Source organism: Microcaecilia unicolor, chromosome 5 (assembly GCF_901765095.1).
Source record: "Microcaecilia unicolor chromosome 5, aMicUni1.1, whole genome shotgun sequence".
In the NCBI taxonomy this organism is placed as follows: Eukaryota; Metazoa; Chordata; class Amphibia; order Gymnophiona; family Siphonopidae; genus Microcaecilia; species Microcaecilia unicolor.
In genome coordinates this window covers 292,553,626-292,569,296 of record NC_044035.1, presented here as the reverse complement: position 1 = coordinate 292,569,296, position 15,671 = coordinate 292,553,626, and positions in this window count along the sequence as shown.

Below are 15,671 nucleotides of genomic sequence, written 5' to 3'. Positions count from 1 at the left end.
AAAGCGAGTACTTATCTGATGCTGATTGAAAATATTGGATATGTTCTTGAGATGTTCATGAACATTGTGCTGAGAATTTTGTTAAAAAGCTTGCAAATAAAATTTATTTTTATTGTTAAACTCCCTGGCTGGTGTAGAGTTTGTTGGGGAAACACCGTGACAAAAATTAACACTGTTCTATTTTTAGTGTAATACCTTGCTCCGCCACCAGTGGGTTTACATTAGCAATATCTGGAAGATAGACAATTTGGTTTTCTGTTTTTGAGTCCTGTTTACAGTTTTGGGTGGCTGATGTTGATTCTCCATCCTTTTACAGGATCAGGTGTGTTACAGTTGGTGATATCTTAATGCATCTTCTGCTAGGTTTTGCTTGTTAAGCTATGATTAAGTATTTTAGAAAGTTTATTTTGTAATATTTATTTAGTGCTGCTTCTGTTATCTGACACACACTGATGATGTCGGTGGAATGCACTGACACCTTTGTGGTGTTATTTAATGCATTTTCTGCTTAGTTTTAATTGCAGCACTTCATTTTTTTGTTACATTTGTACCCCACGCTTTCCCACTCATGGCAGGCTCAATGCGGCTTTGGAGGGTTAAGTGACTTGCCCAGAGTCACAAGGAGCTGCCTGTGCCTGAAGTGGGAATCGAACTCAGTTCCTCAGTTCCCCAGGACCAAAGTCCACCACCCTAACCACTAGGCCACTCCTCCACTCGTATTCACTTAGTAAGTAATAATTAAGTATTTATAGAATCTCATTTAGCATTTATTTGATTTAGCGTCCTTTCCGCTATTTGACATGCACTCATGACGTCAGTTGAACACACCTCCATCATCATGTCATTATTAATTGTCCCAGAAAATTTAGTTGAGTTGAAATAGTTTCTTATGGACCACAGTCATTATTAAATGCTGGATTTTTTTTTTTTTTTTTTTTTGCTTTTTAGAGTCAATTTTGTGTTCATTTTTAATTTAGATTTCTTTATTTGGACTGGTGACCACTGACCCAATTTGGGTTTTCAACATTTAAGTACTGCTTTGAGAATGGTGTTCAGGCATGCTGGTAGCTGCCGCTGAGTTGCTGTGTTTATCGGCCATTTTGTGTGCAATATCAGTAAGTGCTGCTGTTTTTGAGGGTTTTTTGTTTGTATGTTTTTTTCTAGTTATATGAGCTTGTGAGCAGTCTAACTGGCATGTTATTATTTTTTTAGTTACAAAACCAGGCTGATAAGATTATACTATATAACACCGTCTTGGTAGATTTCCCTCTTTCATCTCTATAATTATGTACTTATTGTTTCCATTTCTGTCCCTTTGCCTGTTAAAGATAATTTTTAGATTTTGTATACATGTTTTAGTTCAGATTTTAAAGATATGTGTTTATATTCTATCATTAGTCTTATCATTTGCACTAACATATGGTTGCATTATTTGGGTATTTTTGTTTTCATATGATTTATTATTTGAACTAACATTTGTCTGTATAATTTTGGTGTTAGTTGTTTGGATACCCCTGATGCAGCCCTTGCATGGGCAAAACACAGCCAGTGTTGGGCATGTTATTGTGTTCTGCTTTTAGTAAACTCTAAAAAAAAAAAAAAAGAAATTCCGTTTGATCTGCTATTTTGTCAACCATCTGTGAAGTGGGACATTTTGAAGCAAAATATGGCAAGGAAGCCACAGCTGGGCCCCTAACTTATTTGACAGTGCCCGTACCCCAGTCAGAGTGAAGGCTTTACATTGTGGCTAGGGATTTACAGGGACAGAGATGCAACAGGGATTCGGGAATGGGGATTTTTGCTTGGTTTTCTTATCCCATGCCAGGGTCAGCTGAGTACCAACAGTGTGAGAAATGTCCCATCTGCTTGGCAGCTGAGTGAGGTTGTGGTTAGGAAGTTTGCTGAAGAGATGTCTTTAGGCAGAGGTCCCAGAAGCCCTTTCTGGTTTTCTTCCTTTCCCTATTAGTGATCATTCCCAAAAAGGAGCAAGGTAAATTCTGGATTATGTACAAAGGCATAAATGATGATTACTAAGTATTATGCATATGAGCAGCAAAGTAAGGTGAGCCACTGGGCCATCTACGGCATCAACACCTAAGGGGGCTACAGGGGTGGAGGCTGGTTTGTTTGGGCCCCAACCAAAAAGATGTTTCTCTGCTCCACTCTGTGTAACAGAACCATATTTCATGTAAGTCACAGTTACCATAGCTACAAAGTTTGGATTGTTTAAACCAGTAGTAATATCCTATGATTCCCCTGCGCTCTCTCTCTCTCTCTCTCTCTCTCTCTCTCTCTCTCACACACACACACACACACACACACACACACACACACACACACACACACACACACACACACACACACACACACACACATACATACATCTCCAAGGGAAACAGTGCTGGACTGATTTCAGTAAAATTTGTCAGAGTAATAAGTAACACTAACAGCATGTTCTTACATTGCTTCATTAACAATACTTTACTATTACTATTTACCTTTTCTGTAGCACTATTCAAAGAACTCTGTGCTGTCCATAGACATATAAGAGAAGGTTCCTGGTCAATATGGCTAACAATCTATTCAATACAAGACAAATAGGACAAATAAGAGAATTTGAGAGTTCAGAGTCCCTACTACTAAGCTGCGTTAAGCAGCTAACATGGGTTTTACCATGTGGTAGACAGTAGCACAGACCCAGGCTACTGTATCCTGCATTAAAAAGGCAGCCTCTGCAGTAAAATCCTTGTGTTAACAGGTTGATGCGGGAGAGGGCAGGATCTGGATGAGACATGTGCAGGAGGAGGGGTGGCTTGCTGTGGCAGCAAGAACATGGGTTGTAGCAGTGCTCTCAACCCCTCACTCCTAATCCCCCTCTGCCCACCTTAACAGAAAAGCACCCTCCACCAAGCCACAACTCTGACCCTCCAATTCAACCCAGCCCCCCCCCCCAATTCAAGCACCTCGAGCCCCTGGCAACAGTCTCCTGAACCCCCTAGTCCAATCCCACCCCTGCTGCTCAGAAACCCTGCCCCTTACCACAGAAACCTGTCCCTTTGCTATAGTCCTCCCATCCTCCAACCCCCCCCCCCCCATGCCCTTCTAGGGGTCCACAGAGTTATTAGGTCATCCAGGGTGGCAGCACTTCATTCTCTAAAATGGCACCTAACCCCTGGTCATTGTCTCATGGTACTTCCATATCTAATGTGTGGAGACACATCAGATACCACATCAAGGTACGTAACCTGTTGATATACAAAGAGGCTCATTTTCAAAGCACTTAGATATACAAAGTAGGTACTTTGTGTGTGTAAGTGCTTTAAAAATGAGCCACTTAATATTTTTATTTTTTTAACTGCTCCCAGTATGCTTGGGAAAGAGACATTTTGCAATCTTCATTCCTGGTTTTATGAGTTTTGGAAGTGTGTCCTGTCTTCTTAATGTTTATGCTTTACAAAATCAGATCGAGAGAATGTTTCTATCGTTTGAACTATTCATGTAGAAAGTGAAAAAAATCTTGCAGGAAGAGATCTATTTCCTCTTTGGAAAACCTTGATTTAGCTGTCAACAGTTTGTTGTGCATGATCTGTTAACTTTGTTTCACCACTTACTTGCTTGCTCTTCTCCTTTGTCTAAGCATCCTTATAACAAAGCGCCATATCTGCATGAGAAAAGCTAGCTTTTGATCTCAGGTGTCACACCGTTCCAGTATTTCACTGTGTAGCTCTTCCTTTGTATAAAAACATGCCATTTGTTCAAAACTAAGGAAAAAAAACATATTTTGAACTGCCTTGAATGACAAGCATGGGATGATTCCAAAACTATAATCTGTTTAGTCTAGAAATATGGGAACTGTTACAAATGTCAGAAATGATGCACATTCATTAGCCAGAGCAGAAGATGAAGTGTGTTCATTACAGCAAAATTCCAAACGCCAGAGCCAGTAATAAAAAAAAATGTATTTATCATTTACAAGTGTCTAATTCTGAATCTGTTACTGAAAGGTGTGTAATTTTATCCAACATTGAAGGAATGGTGTAATTTGAAAGGGAATGTGTGGTTTTTGCGGGGGTGTAGTTGCACAATCTGACAGACTGAGATGTGTTTTGGTGTATTAATTTAGGATTCCACCCTGCAGAATTCCCAGAGCACATTTTGCCTATATGGATTTACTCATTCTGCTACATTTTTCTCATATTGCAAAAAAGAAATTTGTTGTCTTACTTCTCTATATAGTTTGGATAAAATAATATGGTCACCATCTTAGTCTGCTTTTTCTTGTGACCTGCTTATTTTGTGGGGGGTTGTTAACTACAGAAAGCTGGTCAAGAAATGCATTGTTAGTCCAATAATAAGGTGCATGTTTTCTTTCATTGTTGACTTTATTTCTGTAATGTTTAGATGGTTCGGTGTGTAGTATCCTTAAAGGATATTACTGAAACAGAACATTTAGGGAATCCCAGTAGAGGTGTTTCAACAATGGTGAAAGAAAACCAGGAGTGTTTAAGGAGAGAGCAGAGTAAAGGATGCATATTATCTTCAAGGTGCAGATTGATATCTCCTATTATGATAAGGTTTGAAGTAGAAACACAAGTGTTCGAGATGAAGTCCATAAAGTGTGTTTGGGAGTCTTGCCAATTGCCTGGCGGTCTGTAGAGTAAGATTGAGTTGAGATGTTCCTGTAAGTTAGGGTGATTGATTCTTACCAAGGCGATTCAAGTTGTGGTAGAATGGATTCAGCTGTGGTTGTGATGATGAATTCGGATTTGTATATTATGGCTATTCCACCTCCTATTTTACTGTTTCTTGTCCAGTGGATAATTTTGTATCCTGTGGGCATAGATCTAAGATTATGGGGGTCTTTAAGGTCATGGATCCAGGTTTCAGTGATGAATAAGAGGTCAAGATTGTCTGTAGTTATCCAGTCTGTTATAGTCTCTGTTTTATTTACTACTGATCTGGCATTTGCGTATCCCATTTGGATTGGATTGGATTGGTCTTCCTCATCCTTCCACTGAAAGTTGGTTCCAGCAATGTATCCATCACTATGAGCTGCACAAAAGGCTCATTTAAAGTTCAGTTTTGTAAACAGAAACAAATATATTTGATAAAAATTAAAGACTCAGAACAAAGGAAGGAAGAGATCATCCTGCTTAAAAGAAAGCAAAGAAAAGGCAATAAGGCATTTCCACTAATATCTTTTTTCTTGTCCTTCTGTGGCACCTCCTTAAGTCTGTGAAATGGTGTGGAGGATTAGCATAATGATTAGAGCAGTGGACTGAAATCCAGGGGACCCAAGTTCAAATTCTATCAATATCCCTTGTGATATTGGGGGTCACTTAACTCTCCATTGCCTCACATACAACCTTAGATTGTGAACCCTCCAGAGACAGAGAAATACCTACTGTATCTTAATATATGCTGCTTCAATGGCAGTATATAAATAAAAAATCATTATAGCAACATTGTCTAAGACCCCCAAGTGAGATATGAGTTGTGGACAATAATTTGTTTATTCAGATATCTCACCAGCTGATATTCACAGTGATTTAAGTGGACAAAAAAAAGCTTAAAAGGAAAACAGTACCTTTGAAGTACAATCCCTTATTTCAGGAGTGCTCAGCAAATCTTAGGATAATATTTGTATTTGTAAAATTGCAGAAATCCAGGAGCCTTAGTAATAATAGCTGTTAATATAACAAAGTCTATGTTTCTTTTGCATTTCTGTATTTACTGCATAAAATCTCTTCCATCTAGGCTAGCTCTCATTAGTGCTAGCAAAGGCAGTCAGGGGAAACTGCCTCAGACACCAGTATCCAGACATTTCCCTGGTGGAATCCAGTTGCTAAGATCCTGCAGGCTTCTTCTGTAGTTTCTTTTTCCATTCTTATGTAGGTGTCTTCATCTGCACAGTTTGCAAAGGCAGAATCTCCCTTTGATCGCTAGACATAGAGGAAAGAAATAGCACTTGCCCTTCTGATCTCTGATATGTACAGCCTCACCAGCTAAGGCACTTCAGCTTGAAATTAAACTACATGTCCTTCATTTCCTGCATAGTAAAAAAAAAAGCTTTAAAAACTATCAGTAACTTGTTTACATATTGCAAAACAAAATTTTTCTCCTTCAATAATATTTGTTCAAATTCTCTCATATAAACTGGATATTGTTCATCCTGGGCATGAAATTGAGTCAGAATTAAACGTATCAATCTATGCCACATAAATAAAATCCTTTGATAAACTGAGGAAAATGTGAATTTGTGTCTTTTACAGCTCATCATGCACAAATCAAACCCTGTGATTTCTATTTTAAATTCCTGCTGTTCACTGCAGTGTTGGTTCAGAGAGCTTGCAAAGATGTTTCATTTGATGTTAGCAGCCTTCCAGTTACAGATCAGAAAGAGACTTCAGCGTGACCTAATGAAATACTTTACTAAGGAGTGTCTCTTGTTGCAGTGTTTGAAACATGATGGTTGATCACTGCTTTACAATTAGTACTCACTATAAATGACTATAATTAATAATAACTGTAAATGAAAGAAGCTGTCTTGTAAAATGGCAACATATCTTCTAAGGCCTAACCAAAATGTGTAATACAGCACTATGCACTCTTTCTATCTCTCCTACAGGTTGTCCATGATTGGCTGTTCGACATCTGCCATTAAGACATTCATTATAAAGCATCTGTCTCTTTCTAGGGAACATTTTCCTAAAGGCCTCATGTACTAAAATGTGAAATCTTTTTACTAAAGGGTCTTTGCCTGCTAAACAGTGAAAAAATGCTAGTAGACATGCAAAAATGTCAAAGCTTCTGATGTTTTTGCAATATTTAACATAGAAAAGCCTTCCCTGAAATGTTTTGCAAGATGGGCGAGTAGCAGTGGCGTACCTAGGTTGGCTTCCACCCGGGGTGGGTCACCACTGTGCCCCCGCGGTGCACCACCCACCTCCCCCTCCTCCAAAGTGCATCATCCTCACAACCTGGGGGTGCACAGAGCAGTCGCACAGCTGTCGGCTCTGCTGGTCCTCTGCCCTGGAACAGGAAGTAATGTCGGGGGGGTAGGGAACCGGTGGAGCCGGCAGCCGCACAACTACTCCGTGCATCCACCACCCCACCCTTGTAATGATACTGTCAAGTGAAGTTCATTTTTAGATCACCTTTTAGGCTTTTGGCTGATTTTTTTGACAATTTTTGGTTCCCCTCAGAAAATAATACATGTAAAATGTGATTAATGTGCATAAAAATCAGTGTTACATGCCTTGGTTTTATATGCTTAAAGTCAATTTAATGTGCATTCTTTAAGTGTAGGAAATGTTCCCAAACCATAAGGACATCCCTTCATTAAATAATGCATGTTAAAATGCATTAACTCATATTAGTAAATGTAGCCCTAGGATGTTACCTGATGCAATGGAGGATGAAGTGACTTCCCTAAGGTCACAAGGCTTTCAACCCTAGTTTCTCTGATTTGTAGCCTATTCCGTCACTTGGCTACTCCTCCTCTGAAAGAAGAGATCCCAACTGCCAGCCATGCAGCCTGACCACTTGTAACTTAGCAAAGAAACTATGATAGAGGGAGTCCAAAGCACAGTAAAAGAGCACCAAACACAAAAGCACAAAGTACTTTCAAGGTGCACAGCGAGAGAGATCTCTTTTGTGTGCATTTGCACATTTTGTTGGCGTTTCTAGTGACCTAAAAACTGGCACTTTCCTTTGAAATGACTGTAATTAGCATTTCCCATTTCCCATTTGTAAGACCCCTGATGCAGGCGGTTTTGCTGAAACACGGACCATGTCGGGTCTATCTAATAAACTTCTGAGTTGATGCCCTAACCTTGAAGGCCCTTTGTGCTTTTGTGTTTGGCACTTGTAACACAGCAACATACTAAATGACAGCAGATAAAGCCTTTGAGATGGAACGGAGTGTTTGGGGTGGGAGTTATTTGGGTCCTAGAAGATGATGCTGTGTCTGAGGCCACAGGCTTCTCCACACAAAGGAGCCCTTTCATTACAGCTCAGTTAGCACAGGGAAACACAAGTTTCGAAATATTACAGTTTTATCATGGCCAGGGTAATGCAGCTGCACTTTGTTTCTCATTATCTTAATGAATTGAGCTCAGAGCTTTAGTTGATGTGCAGTTTATAAATGTGATATATAAACAAATAATGCCCGATGTACTGTGCATATTAAAACTGACTGTAATGTTTGCTAATATGTGGGTTCTTGTATAATATAACAAATAGATCTTAAGTCAATTAAAATGAGCCTGTACTTTTTTTTTTTTTAACTTGCATGTACATTTGTGGTTTTCTCTCCCAACTGAGTTATATCTTTTGTGACCAGCAACCTGGGTCAAAACGCCTGGAAACAGAGATATTAGGATTTAAACCTTGTTGTCACTTGGGAGATCCTCTATTCTCAGGAAAGTCAAAAGGAAAACTTTCAGTAATATATCCTTACCTGCTTGCTTCTCTGTCTACTTCCAAGGAACTCCCTGTCAGTGGCGTTCCTAGGGTGACTGACACCCGGGGCAGATCGCCGATGCGCCCCCCCCCCCCCCGGGTGCAGCCCCCTCCGGTGAAACGACCCCCCCCAGGTGCATTTTTACCTGCTGGGGGGGTGCCGCGCGCCTGTCGGCTTCGCTCATTCCATGCTCCCTCTGCCCCGGAACAGGAAGTAACCTGTTCCGGGGCAGAGAGAGCACAGAACGAGTGGAGCTGACAGGCGTGTGGCACCCCCCCACCCAGCGGTGTGCACCCGGGGCGGACCCCCCCCCCCCCAGGAACGCCACTGCTCCCTGTATTCAGGCAAAACAGAATGCATGGAGGAGGGTAGTAGCAGGAAGTAGTACACAGAAGGTACCTCCAGCAGTCAGCTGGGGGCAGAGCAGGATCACCGGGCCCAGGGCAGGGCCACTGCAGCCAAACCCCCCCCCCCCCCCCCCCCACACACACACACACACACTCGGGCTGTCACCACCACCTCCCCCGTTCCCTTACCTTCCTGTGTCTGCTCCCTTGGTCTGTCACTCTCCTGTTCCTGTATGCGGGGACCCAGGTTATCACATTAACACAATCACTTGGGTTCCGACACATAGAGCAGGAGAGAAACAGACTGAGGGAGCAGAACCTTCTGCCAGCCTCCAGAAGCCATGCTGACGCTGGGCTCCCCTTGGAGGCTGGGCCTAGGGAATCTTGCCTTGCCTGCCCCCCTCTCAGCAGCCCTGGGGCAGAGAATAGGCCCTGATGATCAAATCCCCCACGCTATTCCAAACAGTGCTGGAAAATTAGCACTGGAACAACGCAGGGATTAAAGCCCTCATGATCAAAACTAATAGCATGCAAATTCATGCACGCTATTAGTTTTGATCATGGGGGTATTTCTGCAAGATGAATGTGCCTGATCATGTGCCCAAGGAACAATCCTCCCACAGAAGTTGTTTGACAGGTCCGGGCTGTCAAAAAAATAAAGCCTGGACCTGTCAAACAGGAGGTCTCCACCCCCCACCCCTCCTCCGCACACAAGGGGTTGGCGGTCTGGTGGACCTCAAGCCCCCCTAGCCCCTTCAGACAGGCCCAGTGGCCTTCTCCCTCTACCCCAGACATGGGGTGGGGGCTGGAGGTCCAACCCCAACTCCCCTACACAAGGAAACAGGGGGGCTGAGGTCTGGTGGACCTCTAGCTCCGTTAACCCCCCCCCCCCCCGACACAAAAAACCCCTCTCTGGTGGCCCAGTGGCCTCGTACCCTAACCCCACCCACCCTGGTGGTCTAGCGGCCCCCTCACCTCCCTTCCCGTAGCATGTGATGACAAGGAGGGAGTAGCACTCCCTCCTCCTTCCAGCACTGCGTCCAAACTTATATGTTAAGGGCTTCCCTACCATATAAGTTTCTTCCTTATATGGTAGGGAAGCCCCACCCAGAACATCCCAGGATGCACTGGGCAGGACACCACAAGGTACAGGGAGCTGGGTAAAAGGGCTGCTAGACCACCAGCGCGGGTGGGGGTTGAGGATATGTTGCCCACTGGGCCACCAGGGAGGTTGTTTTCTATCGGGGGAGTTAGTGGGGCTAGAGGTCCACCAGACATCGGCACCCTGTCCCTTGTGTCAGGCAGATCAGTTTCCAGGGGGGCTTGGGGTCACTAGGCCACCAAGGCCTCAGCCACTGGGAAGTGACAACTCAGGCTGCCTGACTTGGACAGTTCATTTAAATCTAATTTAAATAAGGTCTGTGGTATTCCCTGGCACAGGCACTGTAGACCCCTGTAATCATATATGTGAAGGTTAATACAGGCGCTAGTCCAGTGCTAGTGGCTTCTAGCGCTTGCATTTACCTTTGATCATCAGGGCCAGGATCTCTTAGGACAGGTAACCCAGGAACTAGTCTCTCCCCAGCTGGGACAGATATCTCATTAACTCCCTTGGCAGAAGAGGCCATGGCTGGAAGCACATGCTGCAGGCTGTATTTGAAAGAAACTAGAGACAGAGCAGTGGTGTTCCTAGAGATCGGTGCTGCGCCCCCCCCCCCCCCCCCGGCGCATCACCTCCCCCAGCAAATCACACCCCCCCCCCCAGCGAATCATAACCCCACCCACAAATCACAACCCCCCCCCCCCCCCCCCCGCGCGCATCACCTCCACTCCCCCAAGCGCATCGCTCTTTCCTCCTGGGGGTGCAGGGAGCAGTCACATGGCTGTCGGCTCCGCTGGTTCCCTGACCCGGAACAGGAAGTAACATCAGAGGGAGCAAGGAACCGGCGGAGCCAACAGCCATGGAGCTGCTCCCTGCAGCCTCTTGCAACGTGCACCCGGGGTGGACCGCCCCCATCGCCCCACCCTTGGTACGTCACGGAGACAGAGCACAAGAAAAGGAATGTACACACAGACTAAAACCACTTGAGGCAGTGAATAGGACCCTAAAGCAGGGTGTTCCACACTGTCGATCACAGCATACTTCTCGATACCCTGTCCTCACTTGGATTCCAGGGCTCTGTCCTTTCCTGGTTCTCTTCCTACCTCTCCCTCCGCACCTTTAGTGTTCACTCTGGTGGATCCTCTTCTACTTCTATCCCTCTGCCTGTCGGCGTACCTCAGGGTTCTGTTCTTGGTCCCCTCCTCTTTTCTATCTACACTTCTTCCCTTGGTTCATTAATCTCATCCCATGGCTTTTCCTACCATCTCTATGCTGATGACTCCCAAATCTACCTTTCTACCCCTGATATCTCACCTTGCATCCAAACCAAAGTTTCAGCGTGCTTGTCTGACATTGCTGCCTGGATGTCTCAACGCCACCTGAAATTAAATATGACCAAAACCGAGCTTCTCATTTTCCCCCCCAAACCCACCTCCCCGCTCCCCCCATTTTCTATTTCTGTTGATGGCTCTCTCATTCTCCCTGTCTCCTCAGCTCGAAACCTTGGGGTCATCTTTGACTCTTCTCTCTCCTTCTCTGCTCATATCCAGCAGACCGCCAAGACCTGTCGTTTCTTTCTTTACAACATCCGTAAAATCCGCCCCTTTCTTTCCGAGCACTCTACCAAAACCCTCATCCACACCCTTGTCACCTCTCGTTTAGACTACTGTAATCTGCTTCTTGCTGGCCTCCCACTTAGTCACCTCTCCCCTCTCCAGTCGGTTCAAAACTCTGCTGCCCGTCTCATCTTCCGCCAGGGTCGCTTTACTCATACTACCCCTCTCCTCAAGACCCTTCACTGGCTCCCTATCCGTTTTCGCATCCTGTTCAAACTTCTTCTACTAACCTATAAATGTATTCACTCTGCTGCTCCCCAGTATCTCTCCACACTCGTCCTTCCCTACACCCCTTCCCGTGCACTCCGCTCCATGGATAAATCCTTCTTATCTGTTCCCTTCTCCACTACTGCCAACTCCAGACTTCGCGCCTTCTATCTCGCTGCACCCTACGCCTGGAATAAACTTCCTGAGCCCCTACGTCTTGCCCCATCCTTGGCCACCTTTAAATCTAGACTGAAAGCCCACCTCTTTAACATTGCTTTTGACTCGTAACCACTTGTAACCACTCGCCTCCACCTACCCTCCTCTCTTCCTTCCCGTTCACATTAATTATTTGATTTGCTTACTTTATTTATTTTTTGTCTATTAGATTGTAAGCTCTTTGAGCAGGGACTGTCTTTCTTCTATGTTTGTGCAGCGCTGCGTATGCCTTGTAGCGCTATAGAAATGCTAAATAGTAGTAGTAGTAGTAGTAGTAGTAGTAGGCTAAAATTCCTTGGTTAGTGAATAAACTCTAAAGTAATAAGTTAACCAGTAAGGTAAAGAGAGGCTAGGAGAGAAAATCTAAAGGATTGTTGCAAATCTGAAAGTGGGAGTTGGGAGAGAAAAACCTTTGGAAAAGATTATAAGGACTATTACAGCCTGAAAGAGGGAGCTAGGAAAGGAAAAGCCTTTGGGAAAGGTTAATTACAGCCTGGAAGTGGGGACTGGAAAAGGTTAAATGATTATTACAGCCTTGGAAGTGGGGACTGGGGAAGGAAAAAAGTCTTTGGGAAAGGTTAAAGGATTATTATAGCCTTGGAAATGGGGGCTGAGAAAGGTTAAAGGATTATTACAACCCTGGAAGTGGGGGCTGGGAAAATAAATCTTTTGAAAAAATGTAAAGGCCTGAAAAGAGAGCCTAGAAGAAGGTTTAGACTGGGGAAGAAAAGCTGTAGTTTGGAGAATAGAGATCCCAGTAATAAAGGCTGGGCAGAATTATAGCCTAGGTATAGACTATGGGCAGCTGGGAAAGACTGAAGGTTCATTTAGCCCAGTATCTTCTTTCCAATACTGGCCAATCCAGGTCACAAGTACCTGGCAAGATCCCAGAACAGTAAAACAGATTTTATGCTGCTTATCCTAGAAATAAGCGGTGGATTTTCCTAAATCCATCTTAATAATGGCTTATGGACTTTTCTCTATCATTCCTTTCTCTCAACAACCTAAACAGCACAAAAAACTGATAAGGAACAGACCAGCAAGCACTTGCATCCTAAAGATTTACTATAAACTAGATATATGTGTTTGTTAGTGCTCATTCAAGGGACGATGCACAAAGGTTGTTAAATACAGCAGCCGCGGGAAAACTTGCTTATTTGTAAACAGCGATCGATGCACAAAGAAGATAGCAGCAAATGAGATGCACGGAAATCCCTTTATGCATTGGTCACTGTTTGTGACTCAGGAGCCTAGCCATGTGCAGGATTGTTCTGCTGGACAACTTTGTGCATTGGCCCCCAGCCCCCTGATCCCCCACCAAACATGAAAACTTCCCTGAGGGTCCAGCAGACCCCTGATCCACCCTCCAAACTTGACAGCTTCCTGGGGGGGGGGGGTCCCCTCCAAAAAAATGCCCTGGTGGTCCAGAGGGCCACTGACCCCCACCCTAATTTAACCCAGAGCCCTGGTGGTCTAGTGTATCCCACCCCCCATACCTGTAGTCGGAAGCAGGCCTCTGGGTCCACCCACTGCAAAATGGCAGCACCCGGCCCCTGCCCTGTGCATTCAAGGAATACACTGAGAGGGGCCAAAGTACCAAGGAGTTATTTTTTCTTATATGGTACTTAGTTCCTCCCAGTGCATCCCAGGATGCACCAGGCGGGGGCGGAATGCCGCCATTTTGCAGCGCACAGGCTCAGAATCAGGAGGGAGCAGACCTACCTCCTGCCTCTGACTACAGGTATGAGGGGGTTGGGATTAAACTAGACCATCAGGGCCCAGTTTTAAATTGGGGGAGGGGGTCAGTGGGTCTGCTGGACCACCAGGGTTTTTTTGAGGGGGAGGTCAGGGGAAACTAATTTGGGGGGTTCCACTGGATCACTAGGGTTTTTGTAAAGGTTGGGGGTCTCGGGCTTGGAAGGGGCTTTGGGGTAGAGGGCTGTGGCAGCAGACTTCCCTGTCAGTGCCTACGCCAATCAGTGCTCAAGCACTGACAGGAAAGTGGCACGGGAACCCCAATGACAGCTCCAGAGCTGTCATTAGGGTTTTTTTGCTGTCTCCGTGGGCCAGTTTTCTGTGCATTGCATGGAATAGCTAATGAGCTCATTTTAATACAAGCAAAATCATTAGCATGGGACTGCTTCCATGCACGGTAAAGCAGTAGCTGAAAGCCTCTGTGCATTGTATAGAAAAAAAAAACGTTTCATTTAGACTGGCTAAAACCAGTCTAAATGAAATGCTCAAGCCTGGTATGCTTTGAGCATCGGACCTTCAGTTCATTAGTGTGCTTTAAAAATTGTACTGCATTCTAAATCAATTTAATGCGCATTAAAAAGTTCTAATGCATAATTTTAAAAAGTTCTACTAAAATATTTGTAAGAAATTAACTGAAAATAATTAAAGATGGGCTGTCATTTGTGAGAAAATGTTGTTCTCTGATAATTAGTACAGGACAAATCTAAGTCCAAAAATCTGGATGCCAGAAATCCAGACCCACTGAGAATCCTGACTCTTGGAAACCCAAACCTTTTCTGGTAAACATAGCTGTAAAGACGCAGGTGCAGGACCAGTTTCCTACATGCATCGCCCTAGATCTGCTGGTCCAAGGAAGTTTACATCATAGGGGGTGGGATTGGCAAATTTAGCAGTGCTATGCACAGGGAAATGGTCCTGTGCATGTGTGTGTCTTTATAGCTGCCTTTACCAAGGCAATTGAAGACAGCAGCAAGAGGGTAAGTGGGAGGGAGAGGAAATACTGTAGATTGAAATTGGGATGCAGAGGAGTCCTCTGAATCCCTGCTATTAAGGCTAGAAATGCTTGGAATCCTCCTTTGCTTTTTGATCCTTAGTCCCCCTCTCCTAATGTGGTCTAATTCAATGAGACATTAATATGTCAGGGGCCCTTTTACTAAGGCACGCCTAAAAGTGGCCTGCGCTGGTGTAGGCACGTGTTTTGAACAGGCGCTGGTCCATTTCCTCAGTGCCCCTGGAAAAAAGGCATTTTTTTTGTGACGGAAAATGGACATGCAGCAAAATTAAAAACAGCGCGCGTGACCTGACTACTGATATGTAAGTGATGACAAGAAGAAATTTACTCTATTAGTACCGTTGGAAACATTTGGGAAGGGAAGGGTGGGTGGTGGGGTGGGGTGGGAAATGGGGATTTCTATGTTTGGAAAATTTTTAGATGATATTTGTTTCAGTATTGCTTGTAATGTACTTGTTCCTTTTCTGAATGTCATCAATAAAAATGATTTGAACATAAAACCAGCGGGTGTCCATTTTCGGCCTGAGACCTTACCACCACCCATTGACTTAGCGGTAAGGTCTCACGCACTAACCGGGCAGTAAAGGTTCAATGCACGTAAACTGCCGATTACTGCCAGGTAAGCGCCAAGCGGTAAAAAATAGAAAATATTTTCTACTGCGTGTTTTCAGCATGCCCCAAAATTGTAATTACTGTCTGGGGTACATGGTAGCCAGGCGGTAATGCCAATTTGACAAGTGTAGGCACCTACACGCCTTAGTAAAATGGCCCCTAATTTTCTTTGTATGTTTTTCCTGTAAATATACCCATTTTAATAAATGAAGCATTCTGTATTTGTTAGTGAATAAATTAGCAAATCTTGCTTGCTCATTTTTTCTTTATTCTTCCTTAATTTTAAAAGTACAACCTGAGAATCTGGAAAATCCAAAAATCTGGACCAACCCAATCTACA